At 39.4% G+C, this 20,508-nt stretch overlaps 1 protein-coding gene across 1 annotated transcript in view; it reads right to left on the bottom strand.

The window, feature by feature from the left end:
* The window catches only part of LOC111578853 (synaptic vesicle glycoprotein 2C-like), an 85,480-nt gene extending 79,110 nt beyond the window's left edge, over positions 1-6,370 (bottom strand). Inside the window, exon 1 of the mRNA XM_055019325.1 lies at positions 6,186-6,370. The gene's annotated coding sequence lies outside the window, so the exon portion shown is untranslated. The remainder of the gene's footprint in view (positions 1-6,185) is intronic.
* Between the last annotated feature and the right edge of the window lie 14,138 nt (positions 6,371-20,508).

Consider the following 20,508-nt stretch of genomic DNA (forward strand, 5'->3'; position numbering starts at 1 on the left):
GAGAGGAGCTGAATCTGCAGCATTATTGTTATTGCTGTAAGGATGAGGAGGACATCAGTGCTGCTCTTCCTCACAGTGATGAAGGAGAGAAGACTCTTCATCTCAGACAACCACAGCTGGATGTCCATGTTCTCTGGAGCTCTCAGTCCATCAGACTAGATGTTCCCAATGATCCAGACCAAGGCTGGAAGGAAAAGACACTAACGGTGAGGAAAAGATCTCCAAGGTTCTTTCACTCCAACTGCTGGAACATTAAATATCAGAGTGAACACAATAGACTGTTGTGTTTTGCCCTATTTTTTAATCTTATGGAAATGTTTGTTTTCCTGGTTGAAGCCAAAGAACATTTTACTGCCTTAGATGGACAATAAAGTTTATTTTTTTTATTCTAATGTATCATTAGCATTAACATGAGCTCCACACAGTTATCTGACCACACACTGTTGTATGAACAGAAGCTGTTAAAAACAGTCTGAACCCAGGAACAGAGATATTAACTCAGAACTGAACTGTTCTTCATTCACTGAACTCAGAGATCAACATCCATCAGTAACAAGAGTTCTGTGGAGGAACATTAACGTAGATTAATTTCCATCTGCTGATTATTAACAAACTGCACCTCGAGACAGCAGTTATTGATCTGTTATGATTGATCAGCTGTGACCTGCAAGACACTTAGCTACAGCTAACAGTTAACTACTTTATGACACTGAAAGACCTGCTTTAGCATCAATGTGAACACAAAGTTAGGAAATGTAACTTGAGATTTACAGAACAACTTTAAAACACAATGTTAAAACATGTTTACAGTAACTTCAGCTACAGTAACGTAGGTCACTGCTTTATATGTGATATAGTCCAGTTGTGGAGAAGAGTACGACTAGTTAGAAAGTTGAATTTAACACTTACCTGTAGAGTTTAGCTCCACTTTTTGAGGCTAACGTTGTTAGCAGCAGTGTCAGCAAACAACAGAAGCTGGTAAATGTGGGCGGGACAGAGAGTCCTCGGCTCTCAGTCAGTCTGACCAATCACTGCTCTCCGGTTCTGCCCTCTGAGAATCTTTTTTTCGTCTCTGGCTCCAAAATTCCTAGATGTCAACCAGGAAGTAGAAAAATCCTGGCTTCATTTTCTCAGTGCAGAAACCGACGGGTGACGTCACAGTAGCTACTACCATCTTTATATACAGTCTATGATTAGAACACAGGAGTGATGGTTGCTGGAAATGTTCCTCTGTACCCCTATGTGGATATTCCATTAAAAATCAGCCATTTCCAGCTAGAATAGTCATTTACCACATTAACAATGTCTAGACTGTATTTCTGATTCATTTAATGTTATCTTCATTGGGAAAAAAAAGCTTTTCTTTCAAAAATAAGGACGTTTCAAAGTGACCCCAAACTTTTGAATGGTAGTGTATTTTGCATGAAAAAGTCTGCAAACTTACAAAGTCTAAACTTCACACCAAAGAGATTTATTGTCTCTCCTTACCTCTATGAAACCACCTCATTTGAAATTCTTCTGTTACTTTTCTACATCACCATGTAACATATAACGCATGCCCAGCTGCTAGTTTGGCTCTTTAACAAAGAATGAGCAGCTTTGTAACCGTCTGTCGATATGCTGCTAGAGTCACATCTTTCAGTCTGTTCTCAGAGATCTGATGATGAGGTGCGTCACCAACATTACCTCGCTTTCACCGGCCCATCTGACCAAACGATCTTAAGAACGTCTCTTCTCTGAGTATTTCTTGACTTCAAGTTCCATCCACTACAGTATAATTTGTCCCAAATTTATTAATTCTTTGTTTCCTAGGGGTTTTTAGAAGAAACAGGTCAGAATTCAGTAATCTCCAAATAAGACGAAGATTTATGATGAGTCAGAGAAGAAACCCAATTGTCAAAATGTAACTCTGGCAGGCCTTCAAACTGATGCACCTATAATTCAAACTTAACTTCTAGGATCATTTTATTTTCTCACTGGTATCTGGAGCAACTTGCCTCAGTCCATGGACCCTTTGCATTTGTTTATCTCAGTTGTTTTCAGCCTGAACACCCTTTTAAAGAGAGTTGCTGCCATGAAATAAATGTCTCAATATGATGTATTTCTCAAAAATGGCTAATTTTGAAAACAGATTATGAAAAAATGCCTTTCATCGCACAGGTAAACCACTTACTGTGGAGGTTTTATCACCAAAAACAATCCCCAAACTCTGACCCACGCGTCATGTCTGTTGCCCTTGCTAATTCCAAATCAGGACAGTGTAGAAAAGTAAAGCTTAGCCATGTTTGTAGTTGAAGAACATCACCATAATCTGTGGAAAACATTTTATCTTAGGTTGACTGCAAACCACAGAGTAAAGCTTTGAAGTTGTAAAGCCAATGCTGCTGCTGCAAAAAGGTTAAAAAATAAGTTTTTGATTTTTAAATCTTAAGACTGACTGGAAAGACGTAATGGGACCAAATCAGTAAAGTCCAGAGGTCACAGGCAGCAATTCTGCAGCACAACACACAGAGTGATGGCTTTTTGCAAATACCTAAAGACTTGCAAGCAAACGTGCATAGATTTCTCTGATGGAAAGCTTCAACAGAAGCCCAGACATCTAAAACTGAAAATTGTCATTCACTGGATACATGCACTCCAAAGGGAGTAACAGACTGATGAACAGGCCATTTAAACGGCTGCCTCAAGAGACTGTTCAAATAGTAGGACTGCCAGGGGAGCAGGGAAAAGGAGGTTTAGATCAAAAGTCTTACAGCCTTACAGCTCAGAGATCCGCTGAGCACAAATGAAGAGCAGAAACACATAAATTCATATATTCACAAATGCACTGATGCAGAGGGAAATTCCAAGCAACACAGCACTTAATGTAGGATCTCCTCCTGCACACACACACACACACACACACAGACACACACACACACACACACACACACACACACACAGTTTCTATCCAATCACGATTTGAGCCTCCACACAGGGACCCCCATAGCAGCTGGCCAAGCTCCAGCAGTCGGTAAACCCTCACAGCCATCATTATATACAGGCAATCAGGCAGCTGTGTGTGTGTGTGTGTGTGTGTGTGTGTGTCTCCACAATAAGTGCAGTGAAATGTAGAAATTGAATTTTCTCTATTTTTTTCAACCCAAATGAGGATACACACATTTTCTTGTCCTAAAATTGCCCTTGCAGTTTTCTTTTTCCTTTTTTTGACATTTTGGAAAATACATTTGAAAATGGAGATCAGCTAGATTGGCTAAGTCCTAGCCTGTCTCACAGAAACTATACTCCTATACAGTGCTTATGAAAAGCGTTCATGCCCCATTGGCCAAGTGTTTCAACACTGAGTCGTGATCAATTTCATTTGGCTTTAAGGATAAGAACTTACAACAGCAACAAAAAAAATCATGCCGCAACAAAAACAGATTTCTGAAAAGTAATTACAATTAATTAAATTTCTAAATTGTGAAATAAGTGACTGCATGAGAATTTCCCCCTTTTAAATTAATTTAAATTCAACCCGGATGTAGACAGCTGGTGTTATAAGTCACACAAATAGTGAAAATGAGATTATCTGAGAGCAATGAATGTGTCTTAGTGATTGTAGTATAAAGACATTGTATCTGGAAGGTTGAGTCATTGGTCAATAAATATTTGTGGTTATAACTACACAATGAAGACAAAAGAACTATTCAAGCAACTCAGTGGATATGGTATTGAAAAGCATAAATCAGGGGATGGATAGAAGAACATTTTCAAGTCACTGAATATCCCTTGGAGTACAGTTAAATCATCATTAAGAAATGGAAGGAATATGACACGTAAATCTGCCGATAGCAGATCGTCCTCAAAAACTGAGCGACTGCACAGGGAAGACACTAGTGAGGGAGGCCATCAAGACACCTATGACTCCTCTGAAGTAGTTACAAGCTTCAGTGGCTGAAATGGGAGAGACTGCACATACAGCAGTCATTGCCAGGGTTCTTCACCAGTCAAAGCTTTATGGGAGAGTGGGAAAGAGAACGAAATTGTTGAAAAAAAGCTCATTATAAATCTGGACTAGAGTTCACCAGAAGGCAAGTGACAGACTCTGAAGTCAACTTGAAGAAGGTTCTTTGATCAAATGAGACCAAAATTGAGCTTTTTGGCCATCAGACAAGACACTTCGTTTGACATACACAAGCACACACTCATCACCATGAAGCATAGTGGTGGCAGCATCATGATGTGAGGATGCTTCTCAGCAGCAGGCCCTGTGGAAGGCTTGTAAAGCTGGAGGGTAAAATAACTGCAGCAAAGTACAGTAAAATCCTGGAGGACAACCTGATACAGTCTGCAAGAGAACTATAACTTGTTAGAAGATTTGTTTTCCAACAAGACAACGATCTAAAGCAAACAGCCAAAGCTATACAGATATCATTTAAAGACGACAAGGTGAATGCTGTGTAGTGTCCAAGTCAGAGCCCAGACCTGATTTTAATTGAGAATTTATGGGCTACTTGCTTATAATCCCCATGTAATCTGACAACTTGAGCAGTTTTGCCAAGAAGAACAGGTTAATGTTGCAGTGTTCAGATGTGCAAAGTTGACTGAGACCGTTCCATAAAGACTCAATGCTGTTATTATGGCCAAAGGTGAATCTGCTAACTTGAATATGGTGAATACGTCAGCAGTTGACAAAACTATGTTGTTGAAATCTGCTTTCACTTTGACATGAAAGTGTCTTTTTTGCAAATTTCTGTCAAAAATTCTGCTGACTGTGATTCAGCATTAAAAAGGAATAAAAAGGGGAAAACTTACAAGGGGGGTGGATACTTTGTGTAGGCACTATAACTGAAATCTCCGATGTTCGACTAGTCCTTTCATTTTTCTGGTGAACTCTATTACCTTTTCTGACATGAAGATAACTGAATTCTTTTCAGTAGGAATCAGTCATAAACCTAAATCTACACAAAGACTCAAGACAGTGTTGCCATCAAAACCTCATGTTTCTTTTCTCTGTTCTCTCCAGTTTATCGATCTGCTGCCAGATTGTATTCTGACTTTCTTCTCTGGCCATCATCCTGACATGTGCAGCAGACATACAAGCCAAAACCCTCATCTGTGCTCAGTGTCCTCTTATATAAAGGAAATCGACACAATGAGAAACGGTTAAACAGAGTGATTTGTCATCTGCCCAGCTAAAGCAAACACTGAGGTATACAGGCCTAAGGCAAACATCCATTCATACACTGGCTTGGGTGTTTGACAAATATCTATTCAAACGGAGCATTTATCCAGTCAGGGAACTGCCTGGAAGTGAACACCTGCTCAGAATTTCCAGGAGGCTCAATTGGAAGTTTAAGGTGGGGGTGGGAGCTCTATTGCACAACTCATATGTCACTTTCCTCCTCTTTTGTTCCACTTGGAGCGTTTTACTATTGCTGCAGCCTGCGCACAGCGGTTCCACAGGCTGGAGGGCAGACCACGGACGGGAAGCAACATCAATCATCGCACTGAGTCTTCTGACGCAAGTCGCGTCCCATAATTAGATTTGGGGCTGTTCTGTTGGCCAGGAATCAATCGTGTCTGGATGTACAGTTAAGACGAGTCTCCCCGCACCGCATCGAGCTGCACCGACTCCTGAGTAATGGATGGATGGAGCTGCTCTTCCTCTCCTCCTCTTCCTCTGCGCAGCTTGCTGCAGATTCACTCCGCCTGCATGTGCGCGCACGGGGGAAGCTCGGGGTTGCCTCGCCGTGCGCGCATCTCTCCACGAGCATCGATCACGTCAGGATGGCTGCATCCACCCACCCACCCACCCACCCACCCACAGCATCCTCCCCAAACTCACTGAATTATCCATCTTTTTTTTTTTTTTTTTTGTCGCATCTCATAAAAACTTCACCAAAAGAGCAAATGCGTTTAAATCAAATACATATTTCCTAATTTCACTCAGTGATGCTCACGCTACACAACTTACAAACTTCCCCAACTTTCCTGTCAATCGTGCGCACACAGCATTTACAAAATCCATCATTTTACCTGCCCCTCTAGCAGCAGAGCGCTTTAAATAAGCAGGAGAATCCAAATTTTTGCATATTAAATGATAGAGAAAGATACCATCTACAGCTGCCAAAGCGCAGTGAGGATGAAGTTGCAGTTGGAGAGATTTTTCTTTTAAAGAAAAAGAAGAAAGAAACACTTACAGTCCACAAAGGATCACATTCATTTCACCGATGCGCTCGATCAAGCGGGCGCTCCCCGGTTTCCTCCTCTACACGGCAGCGGAGGTAGTAGGCATCGCGCCGAGATTTCTTCTTTTCTTGTCTTCTTCGATGCAGCGGTTTCTCTGCTGCAGTCCAAGAAAGCAGAGAGAGGCTGAGAGGGGAGGTGGGAAGCGTGAGTGTGGAGGGAGGGAGGGAGGGAGGGAGGGAGGGAGGCAGCAGGGAAGTAATAGGCAGACTGAGATCAATAGTGGGTCTGCATCCAACAGGACAACAGTGAGCATTTCCGTATAATACAGTACAAGCGTATCTGGCGAGGGCTCGGTGATGTGGGGTATTGGCAGCATCTCAGGCTGCTGAGTTTGGACGTAGGATGAGAACAAAGAAGCTGAAATGTGGCTCCAGGGAAGAAGTTTACTGACATGATCTGCAACTACACCTGAAAACCAGGTTCATTTAGTTATTAACAGTATGCAACAGCATTGAGCACCCCTCTGTGCAGATGCACTTACATGTCAAATGATACATGATTAATACAGAAATATTGAAAAACCAGGCCCTAAAGTCGAAAATCTGTGCTACAAAAGAGAGTACATTAGACGATATGCAGCTACAGGAGTGTAGGTGTTATGAAGATGACATTTATAGATACACCATGAATGTCTGTGGATAAACCAAAATACTGGCTGACAAGATGACTCCCAGTCTGCAGAAGCTTGACAGATGAGGAAGATAAGAGTGTGATAATGATCCAAAGAATGAAATCACACAAGAGTTTCTTAAGAAGAACAAAGTGAAAAGCATGACCTGGCTATGTCACCTGGCTTTAATTCTATAGAACACCTCTGGGGGATTTTAAAGTGAAATCGAGAGCAACACAACCCTGAAGAAAAAGTCTCTGAAGAATGACAGAACATTCCTCCAGAAATGTGTGCAACATCGGTCTTCCATATCGAGGAGGGTTAAATCTGACTTAAAATTAAACATGAAGCATTAGAAAAATCAAAGATTTGAATCTCAGTAATGAAAGTACTTTTGTCACATTTGACTACCCACTGTGGGGCCTGTAATTTTAATTAAATCTAATCTGTTAATTTTGTATCGGAGGAAATACTCTTGTTCAACTTAGAAATTATCTGATTACTGTAAAGTGATACAGTTTTCAATTGCTTAGGATTAACTCCCTTCTGTACATGGCACATTCAAAACAACAAACATTGAACCCAAGTGCTCTCCAATACAGAAATACAAGTCTTTTTTTATAGTAACACCTGAAATAATTTCTCCATTTTTGTGTTGAAAGAAATAACAGAATTTTAATTTTCCATTTTTTAAATGCCAATGAATTTCAACCTATCCAATGATACATAGACTGCAATCCTTCGCTTAATCACCTAATTACTAGTTATGGACACAAGCAGCTACAGTCTGCAAATCATTCGAATTTTAGGCAAACATTTTTGAAACCAAAAAAGTGAAAACCACAGTGGTCAAGTACCAATGAAAAGATATTACCTGCTCCTTTCATTTTTACTGGAAGTCCTTGGTATATTGTAGTCTGAAAGAAATCCAAGGCACTTTGAAATATAAAAATCCTGTTTTAATTTGTCCATGCTTTGGATTCCTCAGATTCCTTTCAGACGCACCAGCACCAAAGAATTTAATTAGTAACTGAAGAGCACCTCATTGTGTATTTTTACTCTGCCAACAGTAACAGAACTGTGAGATGGGCTGTTGCTCAATTCAATTCAGTTTTATTCATATATCATCAATTACAATTCAGATTGTCTCAAGACACTTTACAGAATCCATATGCCTGAATGCCCAGAGCAAGCCCTAAGGCGACAGTGGCAAGAAAAAAAAAACCTCTTTTGACTGGAAGAAACCTCGAGCAGAATCTGGCTTATATGGGGGGACCCATCCATCACTGGCCAGCTGGGTTGAGAGGGACAGAAGAGATAGAGGGGGAGGGGAAGGGACAGGAGAAGACACACATTGGTGTACATGCATGATAAGAGTAACATAGATGATACACACAAAGTGATGCATAATGAATACAGAGCGAATTACACAACATTAAAACTGATTCATCGTCTCCCCTATACTGTTATGGAAGCTGGAAGCAGTGGCATCCCATAGTGGACATGATGGAGACTGAGCCAGTTGGTGGGGCAGCAACCACAGATCAGAAGCATCCAACACTGGGACCAGCTACACTTAGAGAAAAGACACAGGGAGACATAAAGTGAATGCAATGCAATAATGGTATACATAGTAAATACTAGGGCTGTCAAAATGAACACGTTAACGTGGATTAATCCATCATCATGATTAATCTGATTAAAAATTTTAACACAATTATGCATCTGCAGCGCAGAATGACTCAAAATCTCTGAAACGTATCTGGCAATGCATTTTGTGTAGCTTGTCCAAGTAGACTTGCCATCATGCATGCGCAAATGGTCAGTTGATCCGGTAGTGGCAGAAGCAAGCAACTCCACATGGAAGACAGTAAACAGCCGGCCGATTAAACTGGCCGATTATAGCCCTTTTCAAAATAATCATCATCAGCCAGAGTTTTGCCAATTAAACACTGATATATTCTTAATTTCTAGTAAATGCTGTTGAACATTACAGGAGTGGGTTAAGCCGACAGGGTAAGTTTAAAACAACGTTGTGAAATTAACAGTGACTCAACATGTCTCCCGTTTCAGTTAAGAGAAAAGGTTAAAGTTAAAATGATTAACATTACTGTCTGTCTTCAGCATCCACCATGGTGTCACTCGTCAGAAAATACTAGAATGTGACCCAGGCTGGAACAGCAACTCACTGTGTGTGTTGTTGTGGAGGAACATTAGTGTGGCACTATTTGTGACCATCATATATGTAAAATGCAACTCTGTCAAAGATAACATGTTTTACATCTGAGAAAGGCATCTCTGGTTTTATTTTGGTTCATATGAGTCCTGACTTCATGGCAAAGAAAATAATGGAGTAGAGAAAATGTGATTTAACGTTAAAAGCATCAGAGGGCTGCAGAAATAATGTTTTGGCTTCACTCATTATGTTGCTTATATACAGCATATGTATATATATATATATATATATATATATATATATATATATATATATATATATATATATATATATATATATATATATATATATATATATATATATATATATATATATATATATATATATATATGTATCCTACCTCTAATTTGCAGCAACAAGAAGTACAAGACAAGATGTATTTCATAACTCATTTATAGATTGATTCTTTTTTTTTAAGGTTATATAATTTCCCATAGGTTTAGTGCTTTGTTGTTTGGTTTCATACTTGAAAATTCCTCTCTGTTGTAAAGTTAAACAAATACTAAAGGGCAAAGTGTTGTAAAACAGTAAAATGTTCTGCCTCTAATTCATATCTTAGCTGTTGTAAGCGTTAAGGGACCAAAAAAGAAATTATTTTATTCATTATGTATTTTTTTTAATGAATCAGCTGATTAATCAGTTATCAGAATTTTTTTCTGCCAAATATTGGAATCAAATCAAAAAATATGCGCACTCTGCAGGAAGGAGTTTTCCTTTCACCAAAGCACTTCCACCTTAAAGTACCACATTCATTTTTAAAAATGTAAATATTGAATTATCCACAGCATAGTTAGTCACATTTTTTCTCACTATTGGCAACAGCTGTGGGTACTTAGAGGTTCCAGATCTTTCAAGTTTTATAGAATAATCCAAGAAATTCAACTTTAGTTTTTTTCCATTTTTTTTATGATTTATGGCATTATAACTCCACAGAACACATTTCAGTTATGGTTGTGCTGTTTCCATGGAGGTGCAGGACTTTAGATTACAGTGAAAAATGAGCCCACAGTGAGTAAAAATGTGACAGGAGTTCAGAAGAGCAGAAGCAACTGATGATCCAAGTCAGAAATTTTAAATTAGTTCCTAATTTGGATTAAATTATATTTAAATGGTCTCAACTTCAGTTTTTTAGGACATGCTTTTATTGCAAAAAGGAGCAAGAAAATGCCAATGAATGAATAAAAATCTTGCAAGTCAGTGCTAAAATATCAGAATTATTCCTTTGTGTTTCCACTACTTTACATTTTATCCTTATCACCTGTATGTGTGTGCACAAGCTCTTCTTTTTAATGTCTTTGTATTTTTGAAGAGCATCAGTGACTCATAACTCCCAAAAAAAAGCACTGAGGCTAAAAGATCTCAATGCCAAAGTCTGGGGAGAGAAAGTAAGCAATCACCAAAAAACCCTTCCTATTCTGTTTGGCGAGAGAAGGGCCATAATGAAGCAGAGTGAATGAGCTCTCCTCTGCTCAGCTCTCAGAAATAAAACACTACAGGAGAAATGTCATCAAGCGAGGAAGGAAGCCTGGAAGGACATCCCTCTTAGTCAAATAAAAATGCAGATAGATTTGCATTTCTATCCAGCAGCTGTTGTTTAATGTGAGGGCTGAAATGAATAAAAACACATGCACGCACACACACACACACACATTATTAATGTCAGGACACACACACATGCACAGCACAGAAACCCAACTGCCACTAATTTGCTCATGCGGTACTGTATCATGAGCTATATTCTACTAGTCAGAAATCACGATCTGGGCTTACAAAGTCACATTTTCACATGATCATCTTCTCTTTTTCATTTTTCTTCTCTTTTCCTTTTCATGAACCTTCACCCACAGTCTTTGATCAATCAAAAAATATGCTCATCTGCAGGATGCAAATAGGCGAGTGGGTGGACGCAGAGAATAATATTAGACGGGGAAGAGATCTCTCTGTTCTGTGTGCTTGCGTCTTTGCAAAAAGCAGAAAAAAAGAGCGTTAAGGTGGTGCATGTAACATAAAATGATTGTAATCACATCCACCACTCCTCCCAGGTGCTCATCTCTCTGCTTTGACATCTGCTTTCATTATTTTTTTGTAATTATTTGAGGTAAATTTTACTGAACACAAGAAATATTCACCATGTAAGACTTCTCTGGATCTAAGAAAGCTCTTTGATGTCAAACAAAAAACCTGGATGACGCCACCGTCAGAGTGGCCTTGAATTTGTGTTTTGCTTGTTTGTTTTTGACAAAAAGTCTGCTTTTGTGACATGGAGATTGACTGATGTGGGTGTTCATTAATCGGGACTGTCAAATGGCAATCTTATCACCAGACATGAATAATGATATTGAATAATTGTGCCAAAACTGAATCTCCAACACAGTTGTTTTTAGATATTTGTCACTTTGTACAGCGAGCCAAGAAACTATTGCAAACAAGAAAGCACTCAGAGTGCAGTCTTCTGCCAAGGCTGCTCAGTCATTGTATGATTTCCAACAGATAAGTCCCGATCAGTCCTGATAAGTCTGCAGTGGTTGATTTGTAGTAGGATTGCAATCACGTCATCATCAGCAGGCAGCTGACGTAGCGTTCCCTTGTTGTCATAGTTACGGTGACGCCGTGACGCTATCTCGCAATGATACAGTACTTTTTAACAAATCCGTGGATCCAGACTACAAGCCGCATGCCAAAATCTAATCAGGTGGTCCTTGTGTCATTTCTGACCTTCCCTGAGTAATGTTGTACATAGACAGACTAACAGATGGACAAACGTATGCCAATCATCACATAACTCTACCACGTTCTTTGGCAGAGTAATTATAATACAGTTTAAGTACGGGATAGATTGCGGTTCTTGCAAATTAGCTATGGTTAGGATAAGGCAGCTAACGATGCTGGTTAGGTTTAGGCAAAGACTGTAGTAAAGGGCTGAGGGCTAGGGTTGGGTAAGGTTAAGGTGTGGGTTAGTAGGGGTTAGGTTAGGTGAAAAAGTTTTTCACATTGATCCCATATTGACATGGTGTTTTCTATGCAGGAAGACACATCATGAGCAAAATAATAAGCAGTCCACACCATAGCTGAGCAAGTCCACCGTGAAACAGCAGGCAATCAAGTGACATCTCAGTCATTTTAATACAGGAAGTAATTATTTTCATGGAAAAAAAGTCTCAATATGTAATTTGACGCATATATGTCAGTCTAGAATATTATACAGTACATTGACTGCATCACACTTCATAAATGATTGCTGCAAGCATTGTGCATCTACATTTGGACTCTCGCATCTTTACACATACACTGTAAAAAAGAGGAAATAATAAAGCTTAAAAAGAAAATAGGGTCTTAGTGTAATGATTTTAAATCTGTATAAAATTACCTGCTTAACCATGTAAAATAAACAAAAAACATGCGAGTCTACATCTGTGGCAACTATCACAGAACTATAGTTTACTCACATTCATATCGGGACTAATATATGCACAGAACTGCCCTCACATCCTGTCTAAAACTTGTGAATAAACCTGACATTTTTGCAGTCTTCTCCAAATCTCTCAGTATTACAGTCTTCAGGGAGTACACTTTGATAATATACTGCAAAACTGTTTTGAGCTCTTTAGTTGGCTGTGTGATATGGAGTTTAATTGATTTGCTGGGCGCATAATTTCATACGTAAAAAACAAAGGGGGTTGTTAGCAAGGTCTGCTTTAGAATGCATCAGGATGCACTGCTTTGTTTTCCCTGTAATTACACACTCCACTCATCTCCCTGCTCATAGCTTACAAACACACACACGCACACGCACACGCACACGCACACGCACACGCACACACACACACACACACACACACACACACACACACACACACACACATCTCTTTCAAAAAACTTGGAGAGGTAGGCAATCGCTTGTTTTTACAACTTCGAAACCACTAAGTACTTTCTTATTCACACAAACTAATAGAAAATGATGTTCCAGGTGGGAATTAACTACTGAAATAATCTAGTTTTTGTTTGATCATATTGACAAGGACTGAGATATCATTCACAAAGTGATCAACATGAGTCATTTCATCACTTCACACATGTAGAAACTATGTCTCTTACTGAGTTGGACACACCATTGGCTCATCTCCAGCTTCTGTTTCCACCCTCTCATAAAGCTACATCAAAAAGCTCCTGAGGGTTGAGATACCAGTAAATGGTGTTAAGTAACAAGAGAAATGGCCTCAGGAATAACCTTGCAGGTTAAAGCAAGGTTAATTACATTTCTGAACACATGGGGGTAAAGGATCACAGAGAAGGAGGAAGCTGCAGGAGGATGGAAGGAGGGGAGTCAGATCCAAGAGGCGGCGACGTTCAAACCAGAGAGGAGGAGCTGAGAAACAAAAGAAAATATTTTTGCCACCGGGATTTTTTTAATGTGGGAAAAGCAACTTATGGCTTCTTGGTAATGAAAACAGGCTTTACTGAAAATCTCAGCATGTTTCCAAGTGCACTCTCTGGCCGCTTTATTGGCACACCTATAAATTGAACTTGGTACACCTGTTCAACTGCTTGTTAACAAAAATAGTTAATCAACCAATCACATGGCCTCTACTCAATGCATTTAGAAATGTAGACGTGGTCAAGACAACTTGCTGAAGTTCAAACCGAACATCAGAATGAGGAAGAAAGAGGATTTAAGTGACTTTGAACGTGACATGGTTGTTAGTGCGACACGGGCTGGTCTGAGTATTTCAGAAACTGCTGATCTACTGGGATTTTCATGCACAACCATCTCTAGGGTTTACAGAGAATGGTCAAGAGAGCGGTAGTTGTTTGGACGAAAATGCCTTGTTGATGTGAGAGGTCAGAGGAGAATGGGCAGACTGGTTAGAGATGATAGAAAGGCAACAGTAACTCAAATAACTCATTACTACCAAGGAACGCAGAATACCATCTCTGAACACACAACATGTCAAACCTTGCAGAAGATGGACTACAGCAGCAGAAGACCACTCCTGTCAGCTAAGAACAGAAAACTGAGGCTACAGTTTTAACAGGCTCACCAAAATTGGACAATAGAACATTGGAAAAACGTTGACTGGTCTGATGAGTCTCGTATCAGCGGTTCAGGGTGGTGGTGATGGTGGTGTAATTGTGTTTGGGATATTTTCTGCCAATTGAGCATAGCTTAAACACCAGAGCCCACCTGAGTATTGTTGCTAACCATGTCCATCCCTTTATGACCACAGTGTACCATCTTCTGATGGCTACTTCCAGCAGGATAATGAACCATGTCGCAAAGCTCAAATCACATGGAAGTGGTTTCTTGAACATGACAATGAGTTCACTGTACCCCAATGGCCTCCACAGTCACCAGATCTCAATCCAATAGAGCACCTTTGGGATGTGGTGGAACAGGAGATTGACATCATGGATGTGCAGCTGACAAAATCTGCAGCAACTGTGTGATGCTATCATGTCAATATGGACCAAAATCTCTGAGGAATGTTTCCAACACCTTGTTGAAAGCACACAAAGAATTAAGTTCTGAAGGCAAAAGGGGCTCCAACCTTTTACTAGAAAGTTGTACCTAATAAAGTGAGTGTGTGTCACCATGTTCCCAATAATAGCAGCCTAAACATCCTATGGCATCACTGCCAAAATCTAATCACATTTTTGACCTTCCCGAAAAATATCATCCAAATCCATTAGTCTGTTTTTGAGTAATGTTGTGAACTGTCCTTCAGGAAACCTTTAGGAGGATATGTCCGTCTTTAGCTGCCCTTTATGATCTATATCCACCACTGCCCACTCACTGCAGCTGGAGCACACCAGCTCACCTATGATTCTGCTCAAACACTACGAAACTATTCTGTGACATAAGCTGACAGGATTGGTTCTTTTTGTTTGTTAGGTTTAAAACCGCAGAAGTTTGAATCTGTGTTTTTCAGACTGTCATCTTAACACTGCATATTCAAGGTAGAAAAGCTGAACTATGGTGCTGACTGCTCATTATGCTCATGATGTGTCTCCTTGCATAACAAAAAACACCATTTGGACATATTAACAGGGGTAAAAAGAACTTGATTTTTTTTTTTTATCAGAGGGGTTCCTTAAACAGTTTATTTTATGTCTGAGAATAAAACTGAGAGACACCACAATGAAATCTCTCCATCAATGACCTGCTCTGAGGATAAAATTAAATAAATGCAGCCAATAAGCCAGCTAGTGGAAATGCTATTTTTAAAATCTATTCATTTTCTCTAACCAGGAAACTTCCATGACAACAGCCTGATTTGCCTTCGGCCTGTGATCTTTTACATGTCACGTCTCTAAATCCCAAGGAGAGCAGATACTTTTTTCCACAAACCTCCTGCAAATGCCAAAATGTCAAGTCATTTTGCCCGTGACGCAAGCACTCATTCAGAGGCATGGGACTATTTATTCTTTTGCTTCATATACAATACTTTTACACATTATATGTTTTTGATCTGCGCTTTAAAGCAAGCCTCACCCAACCATATTTGTTTCATGACACCTGGCTATTTAAGTGACTTTATATTGTGGTTTGATTGCACTGAGAAGCTGAAAATCTACAAGCAATCTGCAAGATTCTTTTGCCTAAGTATTTCAGTATCTTGTTATTGTCATTTTCTCTGTTCAGGCACATATACAGCCTATTTTACTGGCATTAAAAAGACCAAAATCGACCCCCTTTTTCACATGAACCTGATGATGCTAGAAAATGCTTCAGGGCTGTTCCTTCAGCTCATCTTTCACATCTTTCCTCACCACAAGCATTTTCACAGCATCTTTGAAGCCCGTTGCTCTTCACAAACCGCTCGTGCGATAATTATAAGTACTGCAAATGCCACTTGTGTGTATGTGTGTAGGTGTGTAGATGCTGTCAAGTGCATGCGTGAGTAAGTGTCACATGAAACCTAATGCAATGAGGCAAGTGTGGGTGGCGGGTTAGCCAGGACGCATCAAAGCAGCATGTAATCCCTCGGAGGTTATTCAGTTGACCTGTGGACTACGACAACAGAGAAAAGCTGAATGACAAATGGTAATTCATAAAAGGTGGTTGCGTGGAGATGCTAAATGTTAAGCATGACCAAAAGAGGTGCAGGGAGGAAAGAAGTCAGAGGGGGGAGCTGGGAGGGAAGGAGGAGGGTGGAGGCTTCGAGGTTCATGATCCCTGAGATGAGAACACTGTGGTCCACCCAGAGAACCGTGGCATGCCTCAGGTAAAGAAAAGGTAGATATTTCTTTTAGGAGAGAAATGAACGTTGACTCAGTTTGTCCCTCAGGTGCTGAAGCATCCAGTCGTAAGATGTCAGTGTGGAAACAAAGAACTCAATGATGGCAACCAGAAGTGAGGAGACAAAGAAACTGTTAAGTGAAGAGAGGTTCAGCAAAATTGCTTTATTTGGAAATCGGTATATTTGATTATTACTAAGAGTAAGATGAAAAGAGTAACAAGATGTGTCATATCAGTGTATAATGTACACTGTAAATAACAAAAACCTGTGAAACAAATGTGAAAATCTGGCAGCCGCACTGTGAAAAATAATTCTCATTTTTCAGATTTTTCCTGTTTTCGTTAATTGGTATGGAATAAAATTACAGAAAGTCACATGTTTTTAAATATGCATGTTAAACATGAAAAGCTAACAAATAAAAAGTGCAATGTGTGACCATAAATCACACCGCTTTCTTTAAATCTGTAAAAAATATCATTAATTAATTAATGATAATTAATTAATTATCATTAATTACAGATGTTTGCCATTATTTTTGATAATAATAATAGTGTTATTTTTTTTAAACCGCTATCTTACAGACTTTCTTCAGTTTTGTTAAATTACAGATATCTAGAAAATCACAAATATTAATATACATATTGACTTTATTTTTAAAAAGTACAAAACTATACATAATGTTTGCATCAAAAATCTGTGGGGTTTTTGTATTTTTACAGTATTTGGTTCTTTTACAATGATGACAGTTTAAATCAGCTAAAAATAACATTATTTTACTGATATGTCATTTTCACAGTTTTTCAGTTTCGTAACATTACAGAATTCTGTTTTTAACATATATTTTTTATTTGTCTGTTTTTCTACAGATTTTTTTTATGCCGTGTATATGAAATTCAGTTTTTCCACTAATTACACCACAACATACTTTTAGAGTGAGCTGACATGCAACATTTACTTTAACAGTATATTATACTTTTGACTGTTAGCATAAAACTTTCATTAGGAATGTGAAGAAAATATTATGTAGAAATGTATCAGAGAGGAGACAGTTTGATGAAAAATGCAGATAGAGGACATCGGATGTACTTGACTGGTCAAACACTACTGAAGCGAACGAACACGTCTAAGAACGGAGAAGAGATTCAAGCAGAATGTGTGGCACCAAAAGAAAGAAGAAGAAAGATGGAATACATAGCTAAGAGGTGTAATTCTTGTACTGGGGAAAAAATATTTTGTCTAGTAAAACCTTTCTCTCCTTCTCTGTTCTCCTTTCTTTCTACCTCTGCTGCTGTCTCTTCACCCAACCTCCAGCTGACAAGGAGGGGAAAACCAATTAACATCACTGTCACTATCCATCTATTATCCTCCATCCTAATGGAAGATGACAAATTATGGAGAGCAATATGGGATGCCATGGCCCACCTCCTATGTGTGTGTGTGTGTTAAGGAGAGAGAGGATGCAGTAAAGTAGTTTGTTCCATTTGCCCTGAAAGTGCTTCTATAACTCAGAAACTCTGCCCAAAGAGCAGCCTGTGAAGTGTGTGTGACTGCATGTGAGGGATCAGAGGGAATGATAAGGGATAGAGAATGACCACATGACATACAGTGTCACCGGTAGCCTGCACAGTTACCTTGACATGAGCTTGACTGGGAATAAATGTCATAAATGACAGCTGAGGTGATGATGCTGGGAGGTCTTCATGACAGACGCACTGCACATTTTGCTGCTCCTCTATTTTCAACGATAAGTCGTAGTGTTGTTGTATATTAGGTAAAAGGTTGTGCACCCAAACTACTGCAGAGCTGCAGAGATCATGTTTTTGTAAAGAGATGCTCTGAATTTGCAGTTTTTAAAGGTCTGTATAACACACGATTAACTGCTGCAATAAACGAAACAAATATGAGAACCAGAAACTGTATTTCTAACAGGATATTGAAGTCTAAAGGCATAACAGTAGCTGTGATGCTGTATTTAAATATAGTGATGGTTTAATCACATGCTAATGGGGTCAAAATAACAATCCTAACACAGCTAGCTTTATCAAAGTAGAATGTTTGTTTGCCATTTTAGTTAAGGCCAAGTCTGGAGGCCTGAACAATGAAGCAGGATTTGGGCTTAGTGAAGTAACTTCATTTTTAACACTGGGTTTGGGGGTTGCAAGAGTGCCACACTGTAAAATAAAAATAAAATAAAATGAATAAAAATATCAATTTCGCGGGATTCGAAATGAAATGTCAACTGAAGCCGCAAAAATGTACTTGCATTCAATGATTTTCAGTCACTTCAACTATTGCCTAACCAGTTGGTCACAGGCTGGTCAGAGTGCAAAAAAACCTTTGGAAGTTTTGTACAAACAAGCAATTAAAGTTATGGATAAAAAACCTAGGCACTATCATTACTGTGTAATTTTTAAAAAACACAGTTTTTTACACTGGGACAGTCTTCACACATTTGCAGATTTAAATCTGATTTATAAAGTAGTGCATGATTTGGCTCCAGATCCTCTGGCAGAGTTCATCAGCCAAAGAAACAGCTCTAAGTGTGTCACTGGAGGCTCTGTCAGAGGTGATTGTTTCATTCCTCTGTGCAGGAGCACCTTTAGTAAGTCGGCCTGGTCAGTGAGGAGCTCAGTACCAGAGGAGGTTAAACTGCTTACAACTTATAAAGCCTTCACAAAAAAATTGAAAATGTGGCTTATTGACACCTATAGCTGCCAACACTAAAAGACAAGCCTATTTGTGATGTTTTGATGTGATCAAATGTTATGTGTGATGTGTTGTCTCAGTTTCTCTTAATTGTACAGTAAGTGTTTGAACATGTATCTTGTATTATATTTTATAGGCATTGTGTGCCTTGTGCTCTCTTAACAGTTTGTTGTATATGTTATTTGTTATATTTAGCATCCTATCATGTGTCTATTCATGTTTTTCTCTTGTAGATGTATTTTACTGCTTTTTTACATCATGGCCAGGGGACTACAGATGAAAACTAGCCTTCCGGCTAATTCTGGCTTTTTTAACCATGTGTGATCATGTGTTTTATGAAATTGTACTGTCCCCTTTCAATTAAACTAAATTGAAATTGAAATTGAAATCAAAATCTCTTACCAAAAACAAACAGTAGAAGTTTGGCAGCATGGTGCTGGAAAAATATGTTAAAAAGTAGCGGATTGCTGTAACACTTAAAAAATGTAAAAACAGTGACAATAATGAAAAAACAAACAAACAAAAAAAAACTTTACACCAATCAGGCATAACATTATAACTACCTCCTGCCTAATATTGTGTTGGTCCCCCTTTTGCTGCCACAACATCCCAAGGTTTCCCAGCAGAACTTTGCCCAAAGCATCACACTGACTCCACCGACTTGCATCGATCCCATAACGGATCCTGGTGACGTGTTCATCAGGTAAGTGATGCAAACGCACCCAGCCATCCACATGATGAAGAAGAAAACGTGATTCATCAGACCAGGTGTTACGGCCCTGGGCCTCAGCGTTTCTCCTCCTCTGCTGTGATTTGCCTTGAGCAGCTGATTGTCTTGTATTTCCATGGTTTGCCCCGCCTGCGGCGAAGGAACTGAAGACTGATTGGTCCGAGAAAACGACCTCCGCCAATCCAGATGCCAGGTGGACTTCAAATGGCCTGTTCCTGCAGCATTTGGGGGCAGTTCAAGGGTTGAGTTGTCCGGTTAGGGACTGAGGAACATTCTTTGTGGTGCTTATTGTGTGTGGGGGGAGATTAAATGCTAGTAAGCAGAAATTCGGTGTGCTCACAAATATCAAGAAATTCATTGTTAGTTTAGTTTAGGGGTGCTACTGCCCTGTATTTTGGTTAGGAGGTTCCTTTGTATTATCTTTCATTTTCCTTCAGTAGGGTAGCAACAGCTTCTAAGCAAAGTTCACTTTAGGTTATGTTTTGTTCTTTTTTTTTCGTTCAGTAGCACCCATCCTCATTTAATTCCCTCGCCTTTTTGTATTTTATTGTCAACCTACTTTGTCCAAAATAAATTACAGCCCTTCCACTCTGTGAATCACCGTGGGTTTTGCTTTCTTTCTAGACAGTCGGGTTGTAACACCAGGCCACCTTCATCCATTGCTCTGTGGTCCAGTTCTGGTGCAAATGTGTCCATTGTTGGCACTTACGGTGATGCACAGGGGTCAGCATAGGCACCATGACTGGTCAGCAGG

The sequence above is a fragment of the Amphiprion ocellaris genome, chromosome 17, assembly GCF_022539595.1.
Source record: "Amphiprion ocellaris isolate individual 3 ecotype Okinawa chromosome 17, ASM2253959v1, whole genome shotgun sequence".
Classification (NCBI taxonomy): Eukaryota; Metazoa; Chordata; class Actinopteri; family Pomacentridae; genus Amphiprion; species Amphiprion ocellaris.